Source organism: Equus przewalskii, chromosome 9 (assembly GCF_037783145.1).
Source record: "Equus przewalskii isolate Varuska chromosome 9, EquPr2, whole genome shotgun sequence".
NCBI classification, from domain to species: Eukaryota; Metazoa; Chordata; class Mammalia; order Perissodactyla; family Equidae; genus Equus; species Equus przewalskii.
In genome coordinates, this window is record NC_091839.1 from 35,830,892 (window position 1) to 35,858,070 (window position 27,179).

Here is a 27,179-nt window from a genome sequence, read left to right on the forward strand (position 1 = left end):
GAGAAGGGGCGGAGCAAAATGGTGGGGTGAGCTGACCCGGGATTCTCTCCCCTCCAAAATACAACAAAGAATTGGAAAAACTGAATTTCAGAGACTAAATCTAATACCAACACGTTAGAGACCTACAATACCAAGAAGGCAGAGATCATAAACCCTATTTACGGCCTCGGAGGCGCTGGAATGGTAGGAGAGAATATTGCTCCCTCCCCTAGAGTCTGCGATCGCTGCGGCGTGGGTTTGGGAAGGAGCGGGGGAGGGGCCGCACGACCTGGGATCATCCAGGACTCCTGCCACTGGTTCAGTGGAGACCCGCTGACGGGGGGAAAGTTTCCTTCCGCAGGGACCCCATAAACCCAGGGCCTCGGGAGACCAGAGAACAGAACTGATCTGAATCCAGACCAGCGCGTGAGAATAGTGCCCCTCCCTCCTGGCAAAGCCAATGGGCGCAGCCATCTTGCCCGAAGGCAGAGAGCTCATAACACGCAGCTCTCGACCCCCATCTAGTGGCGACAGGCTGTAACTGCAACCGAATTCTACCACCATGCGAAAAACCGCTCCTCTACCATTCAGCAATTTATAAAAGCCCCAGACCAGAAGGAAAACAATGAAAGCACAGAATTAAGTCCTAAGGACTTGGAATTAGGTAAACTAAGTGATAATGAGTTCAGAGCAGCTATAATCAAAAAACTCAATGAGGTAGAGAGAAAGATAGAGAAACAAGCCGAGTTCTGGAGTCATTTCACAAAAGAGATTGAAATCATAAAGAAGAATCAAACAGAATTACTAGAGATGAAAAACACAATGGACCAGATAAAACAGAATACGGATTCCCTGAATGCCTGTGTAGACACCATAGAAAAGCAAATTAACATAATTGAAGATAGGCAGGCTGAATGGCTCCAGACAGAGGAAGAAAGAGAACTAAGAATTTTAAAAAATGAGGAAAATCTCTGAGAGATAGTGGATTCAATGAGGAGTAAGAACATAAGGATCATAGGAATTCCCGAGAATGTGGAAAAGGAAAATGGAACAGAAAGTATGCTTAATGAAATTATTGACGAGAACTTCCCAAATCTAGGGATTGACGGAGAAATGTGTGTAGAGGAAGGTTTCAGATCTCCTAGATTTGTCAATGTAAAAAGACCTACTGCAAGGCACATAGTAGTAAAATTGGCAAAAAGGAAAGATAAAGAAAGAATACTCAGGGAAGTAAGAAAAAAGAAGAGAATAACCTATAAAGGAGTCCCTATCAGACTGTCAGCGGATTTCTCTACAGAAACCTTACAAGCTAGGAGAGAATGGAGTGACATATTGAAAGCTTTAAAAGATAAAAATCTTCAGCCAAGAATACTCTATCCAGCAAGAATTTCCTTCAGATATGAGGGAGAAATTAAATCTTTTCCAGACAAACAAAAGTTAAGGGAATTTGTAACTAAAAGCCCTCCACTACAAGAAATCCTCAAGAAGGCTCTCATACCTAAAAAAAGAAAAAAGGGAGAAAGGGGTCACAATCCACAGACTAGGGAGACCGATGGATAGAACCAGAACAGAATAGCAAATATTCAACTATAGCATTAGGGTAAAGGTAAGGAAACTACCTAAGCAAGGACGGTCTTATCACTCTAACTACAAATTCATAACACGAGTTGGAATAGGAAATGAAAATAATTATTTAGGAGGGGAAGAGCAAAGGGTCTAAATCAGTATTGGTCAAGTAAGTAAGAGACCACCAGAGAATAGAGTATATTATACATGAGATTGTAAATACAATCTTCAAGGTAGACATTAAAATAAAGTACAGAACAGAGTCACAAATCATAAATAAGGAAAAATCTAAGAAACCCAGCATAAGAAATTGCAGTATTAAATGGATAGGCTAAAGCAAACAGGAAAAGAAATGCAGGAAAACAAGATAATGAGCGACAGATTGACAGCATTAAGTCCACATGCATCAATAATCACTCTCAATGTAAACGGCTTGAACTCTCCAATAAAAAGACACAGAGTGGCAAAATGGATTAAAGAACAAGATCCAACAATTTGTTGCCTCCAGGAAACACACCTCAGCCCCAAGGACAAACACAGACTCAGGGTGAAGGGGTCGAGGACAATACCTCAAGCTAATAGCAAGGAAAAAAAAGCAGGTGTTGCAATTCTCATATCAGACCAAGTGGATTTCAAAATAAGACAAGTAAAGAGAGACACAGAGGGACAATATATAATGATCAAAGGGACACTTCATCAAGAAGAAATAATGCTTATAAATATCTATGCACCCAACACAGGAGCACCAAGATTCACAAAGCAACTGCTAACAGACCTAAAGGAAGATGTTAAAAACAACACAATAATAGTAGGGGACCTCAACACCCCACTCACATCAATTGACAGATCATCCAGACAGAAAATCAACAAGGAAATAGTGGAGCTAAATGAAAAACTAAAACAATTGGACTTAATAGACATATATAGATCGCTTCATCCTAAAAGAGCTGAATACACATTCTTCTCAAGTGCACATGGAACATTCTCAAGGATAGACCATATGTTGGGAAACAAGGCAAGCCTCTACAAATTTAAAAAAAATTGAAATAATAACAAGCATCTTCTCCGATCATAGTGCTATAAGGCTAGAAATTAATTACAAGAAAAAAGCTGAGAAAGGCACAAAGATGTGGAGACTAAACAACACACTACTGAACAATCAATGGATCATTGAAGAAATTAAAGAAGAAATAAAAAAATACCTGGAAACAAATGAAAATGATAGCATGCCATACCAATTCATATGGGATACAGAAAAAGCTGTATTAAGAGGAAAATTCATCTCAATACAGGCACATCTTAACAAACAAGAAAAATCTCAAATAAGCAACCTTAAAGTACACCTAACTGAACTAGAGAAAAAAGAACAAATAAAGCCCAAAGTCAGCAGAAGGAGAGAAATAATAAAAATCAGAGCAGAAATAAATACTATTGAAACAAAAAAGGCAGTAGAAAGGATCAATGAAACAAAGAGCTGGTTTTTTGAGAAGATAAATAAAATTGACAAACCTCTAGCCAGACTTACAAAGAAAAAAAGGGAGAAAGCTCAAATAAACAAAATCAGAAATGAGCGAGGAGAAATAACAACAGACTCTGCAGAAATACAAGGGATTATAAGAGAATACTACAAAAAACTATATGCCAACAGAATGGATAACCTAGAGGAAATGGATAAATTCTTGGACTCCTACAATCTCCCAAAGCTCACTCAAGAAGAGGCAGACAATTTGAACAGACCGATCACAAGGAAAGAGATTGAAACAGCAATCAAAAACATCCCAAAGAATAAAACCCCAGGACCAGATGGCTTTCCTGGGGAATTCTACCAAACTTTCAGAAAAGATTTAATACCTGTCCTTTTCAAGCTTTTCCAAAAAAGTAGGGAAGATGGAACACTTCCTAACACATTCTATGAGGCCAACATCACGCTGATACCAAAACCAGACAAGGACACCATGAAAAAAGAGAACTACAGGTCAATATCACTGATGAACATAGATGCAAAAATTCTAAACAAAATTTTGGCAACCAGAATTCAGCAATTCATCAAAAGGATCATACATCATGATCAGGTGCGATTCATACCAGGGACACAGGGATGGTTAAACATCCACAAATCAAACAACGTGATACACCACATCAACAAACTGAGGAATAAAAACCACATGATCATCTCAATAGATGCAGATAAGGCATTTGACAAGATCCAACAGCCATTTATGATAAAAACTCTGAACAAATGGGCATAGAAGGAAACTACCTCAACATAATAAAGGCCATATATGACAAACCCATAGCCAACATCATACTCAATGGGCAAAAACTGAGCGCCAACCCCCTGAAAACAGGAACGAGACAAGGATGCCCTCTATCACCACTCTTATTTAATATAGTACTGGAGGTTCTGGCCAGAGCAATCAGGCAAGAAAAAGGAATAAAAGGAATCCAAATAGGGAGGGAAGAAGTGAAACTCTCGCTGTTTGCAGACGACATGATCTTATATATAGAAAACCCCAAAGAATCCATTGGAAAACTCTTAGAAGTAATCAACAACTACAGCAAAGTTGCGGGGTATAAAATCAATTTGCATAAATCAGTAGCATTTCTATACTCCAATAATGAACTAACAGAAAAAGAACTCAAGAACACAATACCATTCACAATCACAATAAAAAGAATAAAATACCTTGGGGTAAATTTAGCTAAGGAAGTGAAGGACTTATATAATGAAAATTACAAGGCCTTTCTGAGAGAATTGGATGACGACATAAGGAGATGGAAAGACATTCCATGTACATGGATTGGAAGAATAAGCATAGATAAAATGTCCGTTCTACCTAAAGCAATCTACAGATTCAATGCCATCCCAATCAGAATCCCAATGACATTCTTTACAGAATTAGAACAAAGAATCCTAAAATTCATATGGGGCAACAAAAGACCCCGAATTTCTAAAGCAATCCTGAGAAAAAAGAGCAAAATGGGAGGCATCACAATCCCTGACTTCAAAACATACTACAAAGCTACAGTAATCAAAACAGCATGGTACTGGTACAAAAACAGGTGCACAGATCAATGGAACAGAATTGAAAGCCCAGAAATAAAACCACACATCTATGGACAGCTTATCTTTGACAAAGGAGCTGAGGGCATACAATGGAGAAAAAGAAAGTCTTTTCAACAAACAGTGCTGGGAAAACTGGAAAGCCATATGTAAAAGAATGAAAATTGACCATTCTTTTTCACCATTCACCAAAATAAGCTCAAAATGGATCGAAGACCTAAAGGTGAGACCTGAAACCATAAGGCTTCTGGAAGAAAACGTAGGCAGTACACTCTTTGACATCAGTATTAAAAGGATCTTTTCAGACACCATGCCTTCTCAGAGAAGGGAAACAATAGAAAGAATAAACAAATGGGACTTCATCAGACTAAAGAGCTTCTTCAAGGCAAATGAGAACAGGATTGAAACAAAAAAACAACCCACTAACTGGGAAAAAATATTCTCAAGTCATATATCTGACAAAGGCTTAATATCCATAATATATAAAGAACTCTCACAACTCAACGACAAAACATCAAACAACCTAATAAAAAAATGGGCTGGAGACATGAACAGACATTTCTCCAAAGAAGATATACTGATGGCCAATAGGCACATGAAAAGATGCTCATCATCACTGATCATCAGGGAAATGCAAATCAAAACTACACTAAGATATCACCTTACGCCCATTAGAATGGCAAAAATATCTAAAACTAATAGTAACAAATGTTGGAGAGGTTGTGGAGAAAGAGGAACCCTCATACACTGCTGGTGGGAATGCAAACTGGTACAGCCACTATGGAAAACAGTATGGAGATTCCTCAAAAAACTAAAAATAGAACTACCATACGATCCAGCCATCCCACTACTGGGTATTTATCCAAAGAGCTTGAAGTCAGCAATCCCAAAAGTCCTATGCACCCCAATGTTCATTGCAGCATTATTTACAATAGCCAAGACATGGAGGCAACCTAAGTAAGTGCCCATCAACAGAAGAATGGATAAAGAAGATGTGGTACATATATACAATGGAATACTACTCAGCTGTAAAACAGAACAAATCATTCCATTTGCAATAACATGGATGGACCTTGAGGGAATTATGTTAAGTGAAATAAGCCAGCGAGAGAAGGATAATCTGTGTATGACTCCACTCATATGAGGAATTTAAAATTATGGACTAAGAACAGTTTAGTGGATACCAGGGGAAAGGTGGGGTGGGGGGTGGGCACAAAGGGTGAAGTGGTGCACCTACAAAACGACTGACAAACATTAATTATCAACTGAAATTTCACAAGATTGTAACCTATCATTAACTCAATAAAAAAAAAAAAAGATATGGCAGGAGACAGGCAGTGTGAAATTCCCAATGGCGGGAAATGACCCATAAATGCCAGGAATAGGGATATCTTAAATTGTATAAGGTTATTTCCGGTTCTGTGTTGCAATTATTATTATGTTCCTTTCACCCTATCCTCTCCCATCACACCATCCCTCCCTCAAAACATCAATACGAGTTGGCTACAAGCAACAGCTTTGTGTAAATCATGCTCGAGGGGGCATGAAAGAAGAGAGGAGGAGGTCCCAGGTGGAGCGCTTTGAAGAGAATGGTGTGCCGTGTGCACTGAGAGGGATGTTAGGAGGAAGTAAGTGTGCAGAAGTAGGCAGCTAGGAACCCTAAGGAGAATTGTCAGTCCTCGAAAAATCCTCAGAGATGTTGGGGAGTGGAGATAGGACTTCATTCGTTTTGAGAGTTATAAAATGCAATTGACCCAGAAGGTTGGAGAACTTAAGGATGCCTTGTGTGGAGCAGTAGGGTTGTATTTACATACTGTTGTTTAACTAACACTGAAGCCTGCTGTGATGGACTTTCACTGTTAACTCCACCATGCAGTAATACAGTCATATGAAAATTTTATGAATCGGTTAGAACAAACAGGAACAATAACATTAAGACTAACTATCCATGAAAGTGTTTCCAAGTTTGAAATTTTAAAAAAGAATTTCTAAAGGAGCAAGTGAACACATGGGTGTTTACACAGACAAATGGAAAATTTTCTATAAGTGCTTAGAATGGTACCTGGTACAAAGTAATTGCTATATGTGCGTTGGATATTTTATTCTTTCAAAGGAGAAATATCTATAAATAAATACATTTTTAATAGATACAATTATGGTAGGATGGATGGATAGATAGACGGGTGGGAAGATAGATGGTTAGAAGGGTGGATAGATAGATTTAAAACAAAATATTAAACAAATAATAGTTATTACATTGTTGATGTTTTTGTGAACCAGGCTTCATTGTCCAAAGAGTAGCCCCCCCACCTTTATTTTCCTGCACTAAAATTGTACCTTCTGATTCTCATAAGGGTCATGCAACTACATATTCCAAGAAATTAAAATTTAACTCAAGAACACACATGTAACTGTGTGTACGTGGTCTGTTGAAAGCACCATTGATGGGAGAGAGAACTCATGATATTCACAGCAAAGCAACCATAATAAACACTACTCTTGTTCACTATGTGCAAGACCGCATTTCAACACTTTAGCTACATTTGATACTCAGATTGGATTATCCCATTTCACACAGGAAGAAATTGAGGTACAGTGAAGTTAATTAACTCGCTGGAGATTTCACAGCCAGTAAGTAGCCGGGCCAGCATTGAAACCAAGACATTTCAGTTCCAGAGTTGAAGCTCTCCGTAACTAAGTTACCTAATCTTAAAGGCGGAAATAATCAGCCAGATAAACATTCCACCTTAGTCCATCTCCCTAAATACTTTATTGTCATCTTTGGGGTCACAATTCTAAAAGTGCATAAATTATACTAGTTCTATCTCTATCACCAAATGAGGGAAGGCAATAATCTAATAGGGATCTATTCATTCTTTCAACAAGTTTTTAGTGAGCACCTACCAAGTGCCAGAAACTCTTCTAGGCACTGGGGCCATAGCTGTGAACAATGTGGACAGAAATCCATGGAGCTTAGATTCTAGCGAAGTGGAAACAGGCAAAAAACAAAATAAGCATAAATATGAAGAAAAATAAAGTGGAGAAGAAGGATGAACAGACAGGAAGGCCTCCACAAGAAAGTTGCCTTTGTTTAGGAAGCCATAGAGAAGGGACATGAAATCTCATCTTCACCTTTTCCCCTTTTCTTCTATTCTCCTCTCCACTAAGATGATGCTTGACTGGGAGCTAGCTTGGTAAAGGAACTCCCTTACCATGACATTGGAAATTCACTCTTCAGCCAATACACAGCCAGAAGCGTGGCTGTAACGTTATTGCTGCTCCTCATCAAAACTCTTTTTAGGTTGCAGGACCTTCTGCCACGCTCCTTTGTGCTGGTGTGCCCTCACATGTCTATAGTTCTTCAAAGATCCTGCTAAGCCAGAGCTGCTCCTCCCCTCGTCAAGTCTCCACTAAAGTCATGTGGAGATTGGAACTGTGCCAACGCCTTGGGCAGTCTAGTGTCCTTGCACACAGGACATTTGGCTTGTCAAGAGATGAGTTGGAACCCTGAGGCTTGATCTCAAACTTATTAGAAGTTAAAATACTGCATGATGAGATTTTCCCTTCTCTTTCTATTTTGTATGTTTTTGTATTTGTGCTAAAAAGGCAACATTATCACAAAACCTACAGAGATGATCCCTATAGAAGTACAAAATTATGCAATGAAATCATGGTGATAAGCATATGTTTTTCTAGGGATTCTCATAAATGACTCGTCTAAACACTCCAGAACAACGGATGGTCCCCAAAACAGAATAAATAAAATTTGAGCAAAATCTGAAACATGAAAAGAATGTATGTAATTCACAAAGAGTTTATTTCCATTCTTAAAAAATCTTCAGAAATCCTAAGTGGTCATCATTTACCTCAGGTTTCTCTCTCCTCTTTGAGGAAGGCCATTTCCTCATTCATAAAACGTCCACAACCTACTCATCCGGTGTTGAACATCACAAAAAACGAAACCTAGAGACCCATTGTATCAGTTGATGTTATGACTGGTGGCATTTTTACACAATCAGTTCTCATAGTCAGTGCTTGATTGCAGTCTATTAAAACACAAAACCATTGCGAGCAATGTTGGCAAAGAAATGCATTCTCCAGGATCACCCTCTGCATCCAGATCCCTCCCTTCATCCCTCTACATTTGTTTCTTCCTTGTCCAAAGCTAGGTAGTGATCATCGCTATTCCACATCACTCTTCCCTCCCTTCCTTATGCTTTGTTCCTGGATTCTCAGAAGTTCTCAAACTCTAGAGGAAACGGGGATCACCACGGAGCTCATAGACACATATATTCTTGAATCTCTCCTCCTATCCTAAAGATTGTTTTTCAGGAACATAATTTTATTAAAAAAAAAATTCCAGCTTTGTTGAGATATAATTAATATATCACATTGTGTAAGTTTAAGGTGTACAATGTGATGATTTGATATACGTATATATTGTGAAATGATTATTGCAACAAGGTAGTTACATCCACCACCTCACGGAGTTACCTTTTTGAGTGTGGTGTGACATTTTAAGATTTACTCTCTTAGCAACTTTCAAGTATACAATTCAGTATTGTAACTATAGTCACCCCACTGTACACATTAGATCCCATCCTAAGGATTGTGATTTAGTAGGCTTGGGTCAGGGCCCAAGAATCTGCATTGTAAATGAGCATTCCAGGTGATCCCATTATAAGGAAGCTTGAAAACCCACAATTTGAAAAACAGTGTTAGGAGCAGCAAAATAACCTCTCACAAGAGGATCTACACAAAATTTTAGATTTCAGATATGTTCAGTGTAGAAGGAAGATTAAACTTGAGAACTATAGAAACTAGCATTATAAAATGTTCAGGCTGGGAAGGAAGATTGTTCTAGTCTAATGCCTTCATTTCAGAGATGAGGAGATACAAGCTTGGAGAAGTTAGGTGATACGCTCTAGGGTTTATAACAAGTTTGTGGCAGAATGAGGGCTGGAAATAAGGTCTCAACTCCCCGTTCACGTTTTCTTTCCCCCATTTTACATTCTAAAATGAAGTAAAAGTAAGAGGATTAATTAGAAAATTCTTTTGTTTTTTTAACCTTTCGTGGGGCTTGAGAGTTTCTAATTGTCTCTCAGAATATAGCTCTGGTCTATTTAAACATTTTGGAAGGGTAACAAAGGAGTTGATTTCCACAACAGCAGAAAAGAGCCTGGAAAAAAACAGCTGGTAGAGGACAAGCTTTTCTCTGTGAAGAGATTCTAAACAATGCTTTTATGTTTTAAATATCTGTAATTAGACCCTTGGTATAAACACTCCAGTCTCCTTTTGGCTTTGCCATGTAAAATCTTCCGTTTTTTCCACACAGCAAGGTCAAATTGTGTCTTAGGGATGCATACATGATTAGCAAGGTACATGTATCATGAATGCTAACACTAGTGGTCGTTATTACTTTCAAGAACCAGGTCGTAAGTACCTACTATGCCAACATGGAAAAACAACCCTTCAACACTCGCATCTCAAACTCTCCTGCATTTTTATAGGATAAAAATTGATTTCAAAGTTGTGCTGCTGGCAGTTCTGCAGGGAATTTATAGCTTTTAAACATGGCTAGGGACTGCCATGTGGAACACAGGCAAACATGACTAACATTTGTATGAGAATATAAAATTCTCATACAAATTGTACTGACCTGATTGCTTGGAATGTCCACCACCCCAGACATTCCCTTCAGAGGAGAGTATTCATCAGAAAGTAAATTGCACATTCAGAACTTGAAATCTGACATTCTTAAAAAAAGAAGTTTCCACTCTCCCCACAGAAGAGACAGTGAACATATTAGAGCAGGAAGAGCACTGGCGTGGGGACTAGGTGACAGAAGAGCTGGTATGGCTGCCAGAACAAGTTTTAACTTCAGTTTGCTCCTGTGCGAATAGGTTCCAACCTATGGAACAGATTGTCATGAGGCTTCCATGAGCTTTTAATTGCGAAATGATTAAATAAACAAGACGTTGTTTAGTAACCAGCATGTTTATTTGTAGTGAAAACAGTATTAAGAATATTATAACATGTGGTATAAGGAGGAAATGGTGATCATATTCACTATTAAATAATGCCTATTTCTGGTGAAAGAGCAACACAGCCTTTTGCAAGCACAGCATGACAGAGAGCGTGGCAGTAATGTTACCAAGTTTGCTTCCCCAGGATCTTGGAACCAGCTTTAAGGTGCTGACTGGCTCCAACCCCCAAATCTCCATTCTAGGCAGGAATGAAGCCAAGTAGAAAGAGGATAAGACATCCTTCTGGGAAGGGGCCCTAAGTAGAGAGAAATGACGGTTACGCTCTTCCTGCTAGTTCACCAGTTCTTTGTTCCACAATTCTTCTAAGTCCAAACTTAAGATGGTATCTGAGTGAATCACATACTGTGAGCTGTCTGCCTCTGTAACTTGTCAAATCTAATTCACTGAATGAGCAAAAGCAGCTGCAGTGGTCTGAGTGCCACTTACTCATAATCATAGTGTTTGGAGCTGGAAGGGATGCATTTTTAGGAAGCTTCTTAGGTGATTCTGATACTTAACCAGGTTTGGGAACCAAAGCTATAGGTCATCTAATTCAGCAGTTCTTAATCTCTGTTAGAATCAAAAGGGGAATTTTAAAGAAATTACCCAGATATCTTATGGATATCTTATGGAGTTGGGCATCAGAATATTTTCAAAGTTCCCCAGATGTTTCTAATGTGCAGTCTGGGTTAAGAACAACTGATCTAGCTTAATTCCTTATTCAGTGAGGAAACTGAATGGAGTAAATAATTACATTTCTGTAAGCATGTACAAATATGAATATTCAATTCAACTCAAAAAATCTTTATTGAGCACATACATGTATATGGCATAAATCCTGGTCCAAATGACTTTATCAACTTGTAAGAGGGATGAGAAGAATTCAAAATTATACAAGGCAGAATAAGGTAAATGCTACAGGGCAGGAAAAATGAGGTGTTTTGCTACGTCAATGGGCTGAGAAATAACTTGAAGTCTTTATCAGGAATATAGCAGCTGATTCCTTAAAATCAGAGGATGCTGACTTGTGCAAGCTAGTGAGTTCTGAATCTGTGGAACTGTAGATAATAATATGATATGGATACTGCAATTCCAAATCATGCTTTGAAAGTTACCCTGTGTGCCAAAGAGTTGTAAAGACTCTGCTCATCATGGACACTAGAACTACAAAAATGTCCTGAAAGCAATATTGCTACAAATGAGGGTAACCTTTGATTTCTTTCTTTCTTTTTTTGTTAAGGAAGATTCTCCCTGAACTAACATCCACAGCCAATCCTTCTCTTTTTGCAGAGGGAGATTGGCCCTGAGCTAACATCTGTGCCCATCTTCCTCTATTTCATATGTGGGACGTCTGCCACAGTATGGCTTGATGAGCACTGCGTAGGTCTGCACCCAGGATCTGAACAGGCAACAGCAGAGTGTGTGAAGCTAACTGCTACACCACTCGGGAGGCCCCAACTTTTGATTTCTTTTGTGTTTATTTTAAGTTATCGAATTGCACTCCCGATTTCTAAAATTCTGAAAAATTACTTGAGAATGACTATGAATGATGGCTCTGGAATATGTGGTCATACTTGGATATCTTTTAAAATAATTTTTAAACTCCCAAAATAGTTTCTAATATGTCGCTACTCCAATTTTAGGGATACTGATCCGGTTCCCGGCCTCTTCACCTACCATCTCAATCACCTCAAAGTCTCCTGTCTGGTTTTCTTTCCTTTAATCTCCTACATCATTCAATTCATTCTATATATTGCTGTGAAATTAGTAATTCTAAACACTATTGTAAAATGTTTTAAATGTAAAATGAAACTCCATTTTGCTATACATAATTTTATAGTATCCATTTATATTTTTTCTCCTTTCAAAGTTTATGCTTTTTTTGTCAAAATAATACACATAAGGGGGCTGGCCCCGTGGCCGAGTGGTTAAGTTCGCGCGCTCCGCTGCAGGCGGCCCAGTGTTTCGTTGGTTCGAATCCTGGGCGCGGACATGGCACTGCTCATCAGACCACGCTGAGGGAGCATCCCACATGCCACAACTAGAAGAACCCACAGCGAAGAATACACAACTATGTACCGGGGGGCTTTGAGGAGAAAAAGGAAAAAATAAAATCTTAAAAAAAAAAAAAAAAAAAAAAAATAAACTAAGAATCAGAAAATATTATAAGGCTTATAACCAAACAGCTCTCTCCTGCTTTATCCCTTTGCATTCCCAATTTCTGCTCCCCAGAAGAAATTACTTTCAACTATTGTAGCAGTTTCTATTGGTATTATTTGAAATGATATGCTTATACTGTTACTTCTAGATTTTTCAATATTTGACATTGCCTGTTGATTTTCTACTCTAAAGGATGGGGATTTAGCCCCATTATACATTCCCTGCCCTCTTCCTTCCTGGAAATAACTGGGGATATACCAGTGGGCAAGATAAAGTCCCCATACTTAAGAACTTACATTCTGATGTGTAAAGGTAAAAAATATACAAGTAGCCAAATAAGTGAATAATTCCAGAAAGTGACCCATGATATGAAAAAGATAAAGGAAAAGAAGAAAGGGTACATGTCCCCTTCCTCCTTTCACTTAGTAGAGTTATAATAAAATTTCTGATGTTTTCATTGGTACAGCTAGATAAATATTACTCAACACTGAGGCGTAAATGTACTATGATTACCTTTCATTTCATGTACAACTAATTATTTTCTCCGATTCTGAAATTGCCTTGTTTTGGCATTTGTTTAGTTTTCCACGTACTGACAACTAACCCATTCTTAAACGTGCTGCTAGAACTATAAAACTTGTCTCCATATGGTCAAACAGTGCTGCTAATCTCTCAGTTTTCCTTCCTTCTCCTCCTCTTCTTCCTCTTTCATCATTCCTTCCAGAGACCTCTTACTCTTGCTGCAGTCTTCTCTGAGCTCTCCCAGCCTCCAGCACAGCTGTTATCCTGCTTTATCATCTTCCCAGGATTTCCTTGACTCACTTTTTGTGGATCTCCTTTCCTGGATGCCACATCTTCCTCTTTCTTGATTTCATCTTCCAATAGTTTCTTGAGAAACAGAGAAAAAGAAGTAAATTTTTGCAACTGTTCATGATTGAAAATGTTTTTATTCTACTCTCACCCTTGATGGAGAGCCAGGGTATAGAATTCTAGGTTGGAAATTATTTTTTCTTAGAAATTTGGAGGCATCGCTCCATCACCTTCTGCTTTACAGCAGTGCTATTGAGAATTCTGATGCCATTCTCATTCTCAGTCTTTGGTACATGACCTATTTTTTCCCACTGGAAGCCTTAGGGTTCTAAAATTTCAAAATAATTGGGCTTTCATGAGATCTTTTTCTTCTGGAGAGGCAGGAACGTGTGGTAATTAGGAACACAGATTCTTGAGCCAGACCTCTGGGTCTATCATTTAATCAGTTCTATAGCTTTGGACAGTTTGCTCAACTTCTCTGAGCCTCTGCTGGCTGTAAAATGAATATAATACTAGTGCCCACAATCATAGGGTCTGGGGGAGGATGGCAGTAATACTTAAAACTGGTCAGAACAGTGTTGGGCACACAACAAGCCCTCTGTAAACATTGGCTATTACTACTACTGTTATGATTTATTTATTGTGCTGGACAATTTAATAGACTCAGATTTCCACAGCTAAGATGTCTGCTTATACTATTTCTTTGATAATTTCCTCCTCTTCATTTTTCCCATACTTTATTTCTAGAATCCTTGTTATTAATCAAATTTCCTCAGTTATATTTCAATCCATCTTCTATCATATTTTAAATATCCAACACTTTTGTCTTATTTTTTGAATTTGTGTGTGTATATATATACATAGTCACACACCTATATGTATATTTGTGTATATACACACACATGTATACATACAAACTTTTTAAAATGGAGGCAATATTTTCTCTTTTATTACTGAGGATATTCGTTATAAAGTTTGTTTTTGTTGTTGAAGTTTTTCTCTGCTTTTTTTTCTGTCTATTATGTTAGAGGCTTTTCTCTGGTGGTTCTTATCCAGTGATTCTTGGCTGTCTATTTGTACTTAAAATTGAAGCTTTTAAGCTCTAGGATTTGTCAATTGGTGAGCTTTGCTGTAGGAAGACTGGGTCGGGGAGGGATCCCCTAAAGAGACAGTTGGGTCCCCATAAATGTCAGTTTCTGTAGAGCTTTGATTTTGAGCGGCTCAGTGTTTTCTAGTCTCTTGCCCAGAAGCATAAGCCTGGCCACCAGTGTTTTGGGAGCTGAGCTGTGGCGGGGGTGGAAGGGAACTGCTTTTCATGCAGACTCTCACACAGTCCCCTTGTTTTTGGTATGGTGTCTCTTCATCCAACCTCTCTACCCTGTCTAGTTTGGATCTAGGTTTTTGGGGGCTTAAAACATGTATAATTTGGGAGGCCCTCTTCTAGGCAAAAAATAGAAAATTATGAAGCAAAATTAAATACAGAGCCTTGGTAGGGACCTGTGCAAGTGGGGAGGCTGAGGCCTGGGCCTCATTAGCTTCCTGGTAGATCTGGCTCTTCTTCCTGCCTTCCACCAGGTGCTGGGGCACGTGCTGACTCTACGGGCTGAAGAGGGCATCTGGAAGGTCCAGCTGCTGCTGACAGTCTTTCAGTTAATTCTCTAGTTTTTAGCCCCATCCCACACCTAATTCTTCTGGGAAAACCAATGTCTTCAATCCAGAAACTCGATGGCGTTTATAGTCCTGTTGGTGCACTTCCTGTTGGGCATCTCTCATTGAGGCAGTTAGGCCTCAGCTTTCTCTCCTGAGCTAAGTCCTTACCTTTCATTTGTCTACTTTCCATCTTCTAAAATCTTGTGGGTATCTCTTGGCCTCTGTTATTACCCACCCTGTTCCCTCTGTCATAGTGAGTTTATTTCTTTGTTACTGTGTGTGGCGGGTGTTAGGAGAGTATAGAAAAAAAACCCAGGCTCAATTTGCCATGTTTCACTGGAAGCCGCATTCTACCTTAGATATTTTTATGTTTGTCATTAACTCTAATATTTTATTGAAATTTAAATAAGTTCATTATAAAACTAAACATTTGTCGTTCCATAAATTTGAAAAATAAATATATCAATGTTCTCATAACCTGGTACTTTTTTGAGCCAATAAATCAACATTTATTGGCCCAACAAACTGGTATGCTCTCTTGCTAATCAAACTGTGAATATTCTGTAAGGAGAATATATCAGAAAATGTCCACAATTTTTTAAAACAAAATTACAAAATATTACATGTTAATAAAGAAGTTTGTAAAAAAAAATCCCTATGTTTCTATGTTTTATGGAAAAAAATACTGTCTAGTTTATTCTTCTAGACGGTGTTCAATAAATGTTTGTTAAATAAATAAATGCTCCCATAAATAGTCCTATCTCACCCACTCAGCTGACTTCATTTCTATGAAAACATTTCCTTTCCAAAACTACTCTCTAAACTCTTGGCAAATGAGATATGAAAGTATTTACAGTAACGTTTCCCAAACTGTGCTCCCTGGAATCTCAGATTTGCAAGAATACTTTAATAAATAAAATCTAAAAAATGATCTGTAGTCAAGTATACTTTTTAAACTCTGAACTCAACAAAGTTAAACACATCTAGGACTTCTTAGAGCCTTAGCTAGGATAATATGCATCGTGAATCTTTAAGAAGGGAATAATTACCAGTGTTTCTCAAATTTATTTTACTACCAGTCCTGTTTAGAGAGCATACTATTTATTCCTTACAGAACAAATTGCATCAAATTACAGTTCAGAATTTTTTTTTATCAACAGTATATTTTTTACTTCTGTACCTGTAAAATACCTCGTTTTCATCCTGAGAAGTAGTTTTATTTCTCCTATTACCAATTCCATTCTACGTCTTAATCTCACAGGATTGCTCTGTCTTGAAACTTTCTGGAATATCAGGCCAACTGTCTTCCCACAGGACCTAAATGATGCAGGGCGAAATAAACACCTGTGTGAGAGACCTTTTTATACTGGAATTACAGGGAAAAGCAGAAATGAATAAAGGATAACAGTGGGACGGTCTGCATAAGACAGGCCTTCCAAGGCGTCCTGGACTGAATATCTTGCTTACGTCTTAGGATCGGGGTGCTTTTAAGCAGTCAGGTAGAGAAAGAGATACCACCAAGGACAGTCATTGCGTGCTCTCTTCCTCTCTCTGCTCTTCAGTGTTTTCCAAACTTTCTCTCTCTGCATGTGTTAAACATTCGCATTTTATGGCTAGAGCCTCAAACTGACTGACCCAGCCTCTCCAGGGGAGAGGCCTGGGAATCTGTATGCAGAAAAGATGATTCTTAGGACTGGCAGGTGTTGGAAATACTGCACTTGGAGCCGCAACTGTGGGGCTTGCCTGGCCACTCCTGACCGTGACCTCCACTTTGCTTCACATCCATGATAATGATAATCCTCTTAATCCTGTTGGACAATCTGAACTCACTTTCTGCAGTATATATCTGCTTCGCTTTAGATTCTGATTGTGTAATTTCGGAGCCCAGTCTTTCATCCTGGTTCTGATTTCTCTCTCGCCTTAATATTTCGGACTGGCATTACGCTGAGTGAATTCTGTCTTGGATTAATTTTGCCAGAGCAGCTCAGAAAGAAAGATCTGAATACCTTCTCCTAACATTTGAGGGAATTGAATGTTAAATAGATTCAAGCTAACTGAAGAATAGTTGTGAAAGGAGATTTAAAAAAATTAATTAACACGGAATTCAAAAAGTGCAAAAATGTAATAACTAAAAAGTATGATTCTTGTGTATTGTTTCCACCAGCTATGCAATTCTCCTGCTTGGAAGTCCCTAGTATTTTATGAATCCTTCTGGAGGTACTTGAATGCATTTATAAACATTTGTGTCATATGTGTGTGCATATTTCTTTTTCACAAAGGTATCATGTTACATACTCTGCTCTATACCTTGCTTTTTTCCCCTAATTTATCTTGGAGATTGATATAGATTGAACCGTGTCCCCGAAACAGATATGTTTAAGTCCTAAACCCTAGTATCTCAGAAAATGACCTTACTTGGACATAAAGTCATTGTAGATGTAATTAGTTAAGATGAGGGCATACCAGAGTAGGTTGGGCCCTTAATCCAATGTGCCTGGTGTCCTTATTTGCCCAGGCTTCCTAGCAAATCACTAGAAGCTGGGGCCGATTCTCTACTACAAGTTTCATAGGGAGCATGGCCATGCCAGCGCTTTGATTTTGGACTTCTGGCCTCCAGAACTGTCATACAACAAATTTCTGTTGTTTTCAGTCACATGGTTTGTGGCACTTTCTGCGGCAATCCTAGGAAGCTAATACAGAGATCTTTCCATATCAGTAGAGAGCTGTTTCATTCTATTTGACAGCTGCGTAGTATTCTGTGATACGGCTGAACCGCAGTTTATTCACCCAGTCCTCTATTGATAGACATTTAAGTTGTTTTTCAAATATTTCCCCTTAAAAACAATGCAGAACAAATAACCTTATATATGTGTCATTTCACACATGTGATGTTATCCTGGGCTCAATACATAGGAGTGGTGAATACTTAAATTGAAGTAAGATGTTTTGTACATGAAAAAGTGAGAAATTATTGTGACTTGAGTAACCTTAACTTTCCACAAACAGAGGGTATAATTAAATGATGCTTAAGCCCATAATGATGCTAAATGGCAAAACTTTGTCCTGACTCCTCTCTCACCCCTCCCCCTTACCGTCCACCTGCTGCTTGACCTTTTAGACAAGGTTCCCTTCTTGTCTCTGGATCTCTGCTGCACTTGAGTTTCTAGTGTTTTAATACTTAAGTTCTTAGTGGAGTTGTAAGGATCAAATGAAGAAAAAAGCATTTGTAAAATCAATTGCCCTACATAAAGACAGGGCTTTCTATTGTCTTTGCCTTAAAGCAAAGTTTGATAACTTTATTATACCCTTTATCTACATTCTGTCCACAGACGCACACACAGAGTGACATTGGGTTTCATATGTTTTCCATGTTTGTTTTCATGTATTTAGTAGCATTCTTTCTGTCTCCTCCTTTATATTTGCCCACAACAGTTAGTATCTGTCTTTTTTGCTTTTACAAATTTTAGTACCTGACCATAAATATATCTTCAGTGCTTTTGTATGCTAAGTTTTTCATCAATGAAAATTCTTTATTTCCTGAAGGTGGCCTGAGGATTTACTTTTATAAAGTACAGTTTCTATGAGCCACATTCTTCCTCATTCTTCTTTTCTCCAATTAGAATAACAGTGGGGATACATTTTTTAACCAACAAATTGGAAAAACTTAGTGCAAGATACATTTAATCATCACAGCTAATCTGTGATGAGAGCTACAGAAAGGAAGGAGGTAATTTCACCTTGTTTTCCTAGGTCATGAAGACTTTTCTTTCTAGAAAGGTTTGGAACCCTGGTTACATGGTTATCGTTCTTAGTATCCTCAGCCTTGTCACTTGCCAAGAATTGTCAGAGTTAAGAGTAGGCTGTTGTTTATGTGTTATAATTGGTAAAGTGATAGGAAGAATCCTAAGTCTTCACACATCTCCCCTAGAGCATGCCAAGGCACTTAAAATTCCTACCTTCAGAGTCAATGCTTTCTCTTGCTCAAATGTAAATAGCCTGAAGGGATATCATAATAAACTATTATCAGTCATCAGCAACTCAGCATGAATTGCTCTATTAGATTCTTTTCCTGCTAACAATAGTTGGCCAAGAAGAAAGTGAGAATTCAACAGAGAAGCTTTCACTGAAGTGAGCTGTGTGCTGCTTCTGCCACCCTGAGAGAGGTGTGGCGAGGTTCATTTCTCCCATCACTCTTCCCACTGACCAGCAGACCAGAGCTCCTTTGGAGAGAGGGAGTACTGCGATTGGAGAGGTCTAGAGAATTGAGCTAAAAGGATCTCCTTCACTTGCCCGCAAGGTCAACTCTAGGCAAAATTGTGAAGTGGCTGTTAGGTTTTTCAGCATGACAAGAATAAGGATAATTCTGGCAAAGCTCAAAATGGTACCTGACACTCAAAATGGTTCATCACACTTCTTTAACACATAATGTTGGAAGTGCCTGTTTTTTAAACCAAGCTGCTTACTTGAGAACGAACTTGAGATGAATCCTGTATTCTCCTCTGTTTTCCCATTTCTGTGACCATTGTGGGCCCACTGATCTCCTTTGATTTTGGAAGACGCTGTTTGACTTTTTTGCTGAATATTTATGGCTAACAAAGCAGTCAATATTCTTCAATGTGTCCTACCTACTGAAGTTAATCCCTACAGCCTGGGAGCTGCTTGGGGGATTGACTGCATGGTTTGCTGACGCACTCCTCTCTCGCGTTCTCTCCCTCTTCCTCTCTCTGTCTCTCTCTCTTTCTCTCAGTTCTTTCCACTTCTCATATGACTAGAAAAACTGCTGGAAAAAGGTGATGTCCCATCAAGGTAAACCTGCCTGGATTCTTAGCCACCTCTTTCAAGAATTCATATTCATTTCAGAATCCGTAAAGAATGCAAGTTGAAAGCACTCCATGGAGGAAACATTTACTTTGCTTGTGAACAGCCAACAAATTGTAGGTGGTTTCATAAATTAGATTCACCCATAGATGTTTCAACACAAATATTGCTCTTCGTTATTGATTTATTGAACTTGTCATATTATCTCCTTGTGAAATTTATCCATTTTGAGAATATTTTCTCTAAATAAAGAACTCTCCTTTTAACAGTATTTTTATTCAATTACTATCTCTTTCCCTTCTGCCTAAAAACATGCTTAAGCCTCTCTCCATCCTAGAATTTAAAAATCCCTTCTTGGACACTGCTTCCTACTCGAGTGAATGCTTCGTGTCTCCCCTTCTCTTTCTTGTAGACTTTTTGTGAAGCCTCTATGTCCTAACCCCCCATTTTCTCCTTAAGTGGTTTACAATAATATCATTATTAATAATTATAGCTAATATTTGTTGAGTGAATAATGTGTGCCAGGCACTGTGCAGCTTACATGTATTATCTCATTTAAATCTTCCAAGAATCCAATGAGGTAGGCATCATTAGTAGCTCTGTTTATACAGATGAGAACACTGAGGCTTGGAGAGTGTTAGTATGTTGCTCAGCAGATCAGCGAGTGGGTGGCAGCATAGAAACTCCAATTTCCTCTTGTGGGTGCCATCTAAATCATTGCTGTTACCCACAGTGTGTACTATCTCTACCAATCCACTGTGACCAATTATTGCCTAACCATCGTTTTCAAGGGTTTATTTTCCATCATCATCCTATTCAATCTCCCCACAGCAGTTGCCATTTTTGGACCTTTGGATTTTTCTTCATCTTTTATTTCCATGATATTACACTCTGCTGGTGCTTCTACATTTCTAACTGTTCTTTCCGAATTTGATGATTTATCCTTCTCCCGTTCTCTCTTAAATGTTGGGCTAATTTGAATTTTCTTCTTCCTTTAAATGTTTTCCCTTGGTGAGCTCAATGATTTCCATGTCCTCAACAATCATCTCAACTAGAATTCCAGTGTTCCCTTTCCTGAGCTCCAGGTTCATTTCTACTTATAGGCACCACAAACTAGAACTGTCCAAATCAACCTCATTATCTTCCATTCAAAGCCTGTTCCTCCCTCTGCATTTCCTCTCTTATTCCAAAACATAGTTTATGTAAACGTACAAGCTGAAGGATGGGGGAAAAAGCCTTTTTTCACATCGCTGTTTCTTTCACTCCCACATTTAATTGGTCACTATATCCTGCGTATTCTAACTTTTAACTTTAAAAAATTGTCCATTCCTCTCCATTACCACTTCTGCTGCTTTAACTCAGAGTTTCATCCTATCTCATCCCTTTTGAGGTCAAGTATTGTGTATTGTACTTTATCATATTGCCTACATATCCAGCACGATTTTGTATACAGAAATACATCATCTGGCATTTGTTAAGTGAATAGATTAATTTCTACCCAAGATTTAAACTTCATGAAGATTATGCTACTGTCCATATTTATATAACACTTACTATTCATAAGACATTATTCTAAATGGTTTACCTATATTATATTACTTAATATTCACGGGTTTTTTTCTGAAGTAGGTACAATTATTCTTCCCATTTTATAGATGGGGAGACAGGCACAGAAAAGTAAACTGACTTGCCCAAGTTTACACAGCTAGTAAATGGCAGAGCTATTAATAACTAGATCACACTTTGGCTTTAAATCCATGTTCTTAACCATTGTAATTCCTTACACTTCCTTGTGGTCTGCTTCTATGTGTTACACTGGGGTCCTAATTATTTTAGCTATGAAAATATAATAGTTACTAAATTCAAAAACTTATAGATGTAGATCTGGAACTAAATTATATTCTCAGCTTCCTCCAACCCCTCCTCTAATCCTAGAGGAATTCAGAACCAAAATTAGTTCAGAGTTTCAAGGGAAACTGGAGATTAAAGTAGGGTTCACTGGACCAACAACATGTGAGATGAAAACAACCAGCATGCATGGCTCCTACAACTCAAAGCAAAATTAGACCCCAGAAGCAGGATCTGGATCTCTTGGTGCGTATTACCTTGTCATGTTGGACCATGGGTAGCATTGAGTTGAAAAGACAAGGCTATAAGGCAGTACAAAACATAGCATGGAGCTGCCATTTAAGACAAGGTAACCAGATGGCCTAGACCCAGTAAAAGAAGGTAAAAGAGAGGTCCACATGGAGGAATGGATTAATGTCAATAAATATAAATGGGTCAAGAATACAAAGATACTGGGAGCCAAGGTGGATCGTTGGGGAGAGAGGGGCAGAGAGCAGACAGAAAAAAAAGAATCTGTGCCAGAGGCAAGTGTGCCTTCCAAACCAAGATAAAGTCACTTCAGAGGTCTCACGTTCTGTGGCTGAGTGGAAAGATTTTTGAACTAAGTATCAGAAGACCTGCATTATAATTTGGTTCTACCATCAATCAGACATGTGATCCTGGAAAAGCTACTTAAACTTTCTTGAGCTTACTTTTCTCATCTGTAAAATTAGACTTCAACATGGGGACCACTGATAGTTACACATACAAAGTCTAGTATCCTTTACATAGTCGTCTTGAAAGTTTTTTGATCATGAACTTTTATTAGTAAAGAAAACTGAGCAAGTACCCCCATTTAGGAAAGTGCTGCAGGGACAAATTTATAAATTACTTGCAAATGTATAAAATTGTACATGTACCACTTTAGTAGTATTTGAAGTATTATGAGACAAAAAAATAGAAAAATAATAAAATAAAGATTAAATAAACAATATAGTTAAATGTATTGTTCATTGTGATGTATCATATTAGCATTAACTAGGATTTCAAGGCACAATATACAGGTAGGGTGAAGTTTGTCACTACAATGGATATAAATGCCTATTGAAAATAGTCCCAGACAATTTTGATTTTTTGTCCACTTCTCGTTAGATCTGCTTAGATTCCCATTACTTTTATCTTGCAATTTGGCTGACAAAGAGCTCTTTTTTGGATTCAGAGAAGTGTCAACAATGTGAGTTTCTTGTTCACTAGCTCTTACATATCAGTATTATCTTCATTATGAAGTTTCTTTGCAGAAATCTTTCTAAAACATGTATCCATTATGTGAGCATTTAGTTTAGTCGACTAGATGACATACTACATAAATCCACTTCCCCTTCCATCCTGGGTTCTCTCAATAGCAGCCCCTAAGGGAGGGACCGAGTGCAGGTTGTCTTCTCAGGAGGTGATCCTCAGAAGCACAAGGGAGGGAGTAGGCACAGTGAGAGACAGAGGGTGATAATGAGCACATTGCTTCTGTGTACTCAATCCCAGCAGTGACATACCTCAGAATCATCTTTTCCTGGATGGTGGGGTGACTGGGGCATTTATCCACCAACTTTCATTCCCCATTGATTAATGCTTGTCCCCGGTGGCTTTAACTCACCTTCACTTCTGGATTGCGTCTGTCTGGCAGAGCGAACTCCCATGGTGCTGGAGAACCAGGTAGAGAAGAGAGATGCTGGTGTTAGAGGTTGGAAGCTCTTAGGATGCTGCACACTGCTTATGGCAACTAAGTTGAACTCATGTGGGCCCACCAAGTATGGGGCAGGGTATTCACTCTATCTGCTATATCTGGTAATGGTTAGGATTAAGGTCAGGATGAGTAAATTCTGACAAACTGAAGCAAAAAATGTGAGGGGGCCAGCACCTACCTCTCCCCTTCTTTCCTTAGAATATATTGAGTACCATTTTTTTTTGGCAATCTGTATATTAAACATTAATAATAAAATACAATTTAATTCAAATTTTTAGACAACATACGTAAATGGAAGTCCTATTATCTTTTTTTCACATTTTGAAGGTCATCTTGTGTATCCCTTGTGAGCCTGAATCTCTGATTTATGATCAGCACAGCTCCCTAGAGTGGATTACCCAAGTGCCAGTTTCCTCAGGCTGCTGAGATGTATGTTCTGACAAAGGATGCTTCAGTCCCAGGAAGACACACCAGGTATTGCAAGGTCCCTGGCAACCTTTATGCTTCCAAGCAAAATTGTGGGTTTCTGCCAGCAGCACACCTGCATATTCTCCAAGGACAAGTGTCAGAATACTCTAGAGGCTGCTGAAACATCAAGGAGCCCTCTTACAGGAAATATTTCAGTGAGCAGCTGCCTAATCAAGCAAATGAACTAGAGGGAGAAATAAAACAATATCTGCATATAAGTTGAACTATAGAGTAAGTTTAATTACTGTACCATTGGTAGTTATAATCATGGTGAAGCCAAAATTTTCTTTAAACATATCTTTGGCATCATCGCAATTCTACACTAGAAGTTAAGACAAATTAATTAAACAATTTGACATTCAAATGACATTGATTAGGTAACTGCTATATGCTAAACCCCTGTAAGAAGTGTTATGGGTTATAAAAAGACGGGTAAACCACAGTCCCTTCCATATAGTACAGTACAAGGAGTGAGTATGGCATATAAGTAACCATAAAGTAAGGTGGAAAGACATAAGATCCATAAGAAAAATACCAAGGGCTACGAAAATTTTCTAAGATAGGAAAAGTATTTCTGTGCCAAGCAATTTAACATTTCTTGTGATAACAGCTAAGCCTAGTCCAAATTCCATGCCCTGGAAATTTTTTTAAACATGGTCCACTTGCAAGCCCACTAGTTAAAGTTTAGTAATAAGCAGACTTGGGCTCAGAAAAGACAACCAGATCTGAGATGGGCCTTTGATTCAGTGATGACTACACTGGGCTCTAAATGCGCCCTCAAGAGACAAAGTGGAATACTTCTCTAATTCTTAATTGTTAAAAAATCTAATATCTTGTGGTCTGTTTTTAAGCTGTGAAATTTTAGGAGTACAAAAGCAAACACTGAAAACAAAAATTGTGCAATATTTGTATTGACAATATATTGTTGCAATTTTCTTGAGCATGAAAATACTTTCTTAATAAAGATTTTATCATAAAAGGGAAACTTATGTGTTGGGTGCCTTTTTTTCTTAACCAGAAATCAATTTATAATGAGATCATACACGTGAAAAAATTTATAACTCATATTTTAGGAGAAAATCAAATTCAGCAAAGATTTGAGAATTATAGTAAATAATATTTCATGCTTGAATAACTAGGAACTCTGTACTTTTCATATTAGGTAATACATTTTTTCATTTTGCCCAAAGACCAAAAGAAATTGTAATGAATTGCTTACTGTAAAATCTGTTACATTGGTCATATAGAATATATATTAGACAACTCTTTAAAAACGTATTTCAGTCACAACCTCTAAATTAGTATTTATACATATATTTTCTTTATGAGAGTTCTGTTAAGCTTTGTTTCAATTTCAAAATTTCTCATAACACCACGTTGCTGAAGTAGCAAGCTAAATTCCATTGTCTGATGCAGTGAATATCCTAATCTTGAATCTACGTCATGAAAAGTGTTTTATTATTTTTCTAACTCTTTTGTCTTCACACAGAGTGACTTTTTTGTTTCTTTAGGAGAGAAAGGGAAAGATCAGTTTCCATTAAGAGTGCTGTAATATAATTTCTAAACTTTTTTTCTGAAAAGTTCAAAAGTTATCCTAAAATTCTATTAGCTAGGAAGGCATCAGATTGAGGATTTAGATATTTCAAATTGTACTAAGTCTAAAGTAGATGATTGAGACTTTGTAATTAGTTTGTGATTTATCCATCCATCTATCCATGTAGTCCTTCAGTAGGTGCTTTCCTTGGCTCTGAGGACACAGGGAAGAAAGGACTATAGTCTGCTGTAGAAATCAACCAAGCAAACAAATAATTATCATACATGAGGTAAGTTCAGTAACATAAGTGTGCATCTCATGACTGTCATGGGTAGCGTAGAGGATGGAGCAGCACATGCTGTCTGAGGCCAAAATGTTCCAAAGAAAGGGTGATGGTAAACTGACTACTAGAGAATGAATCTGAGTTTACCAGGTAGACGAAGAAACTATGTGTGTGTAAAGTTCTCTGAGCAGAGCGTTGAGTGTTCAGAAGAAAGCAAAAAGAAAGTTAAAAAGAGTGAGAGAGAGAAATAAGGAAAGGGGGGAGGGATGGAGGGAGACAGGAAGAAAGAAAACGATATGTTTAGGGCACCACGAACTTTGGTATTGTAGGAGCACGGGATGCAAGGAGGGGTTTGAGGCAAGTGGTGGGAGAGGCTATGAATGCACCACTAATGGGTCTGGATCTTATTCTGAGGCGATGGAGGCACCATTAGGGCTCTGAGCAGAGAGTGAACTGCTCAGAATTTTGTCTTTAGAAAGATCTCTCGAGTGACAGTATGGAAGATGAGTTAGAAAAAGGAGGGACTGGAAGTACTGGGTTTTATACGTGCATTTCCAGTCTCTGTACGAAATGTCTTCTGTCCCATATCAGCCCATATTTATATCAAGTACTTTAATCTGTCAGACAAAGTTCAACACTTCCAAACAGCTCTCCCAGGATTCTCTTAATTATGGTCATTATTATGCTTAATAAATTATGTTAATATGTTTAACTTACTTTTACAATAATGTTTTTAATTCAAAAATTTTTATTATTTTTAAGTTTTCTTGAGACATAATGCACATACCATATAACTCATCCATTTAAAATATACAATTAATGGTTTTTTAGTATATTCACAGTTATGTAGCCATCACCATAATCAGTTTTAGAACATTTTCATCAGCCTCAAAAGAAATCTGTATCCATTAGCAAACACTTCTCGTTTCCTCCACTACTTATTCCAGCCCTAGGTAACCACTAACCTACTTTCGGTTTCTATAGGTCTTCCCATTCTTGATTTTTCATATAAATGGAATCATACAATATGTGGCCCTTTTTGACTGTCTTTTTTCACAGAGCATAATGTTTTCAAGATTCACTCATGTTATAGCAAGTATTAGTACTTAATTCCTTTTATTTCCAAATAATATACCACTGTATAAATATATCATATTTTTTTATCCACTCATCAGTTGATGGATACTGGGGAACAATGTCCAAACACTATCTAAAACATGGAAACACTTTTGTCTAGTATGAAGAATGCTGCTATG

General features: G+C 38.0%; 1 long non-coding RNA gene across 1 annotated transcript; it reads right to left on the bottom strand.

Annotated features, from left to right (window-relative positions):
• Positions 1-12,775: 12,775 nt before the first annotated feature.
• Positions 12,776-23,627, bottom strand: LOC139073714 (uncharacterized). The gene is made up of 3 exons (XR_011522696.1): positions 23,549-23,627; positions 16,436-16,572; positions 12,776-13,683 (listed from the first exon to the last, which is right to left on the bottom strand). It is a non-coding gene; the product is annotated as an uncharacterized lncRNA (long non-coding RNA).
• Positions 23,628-27,179: the final 3,552 nt, after the last annotated feature.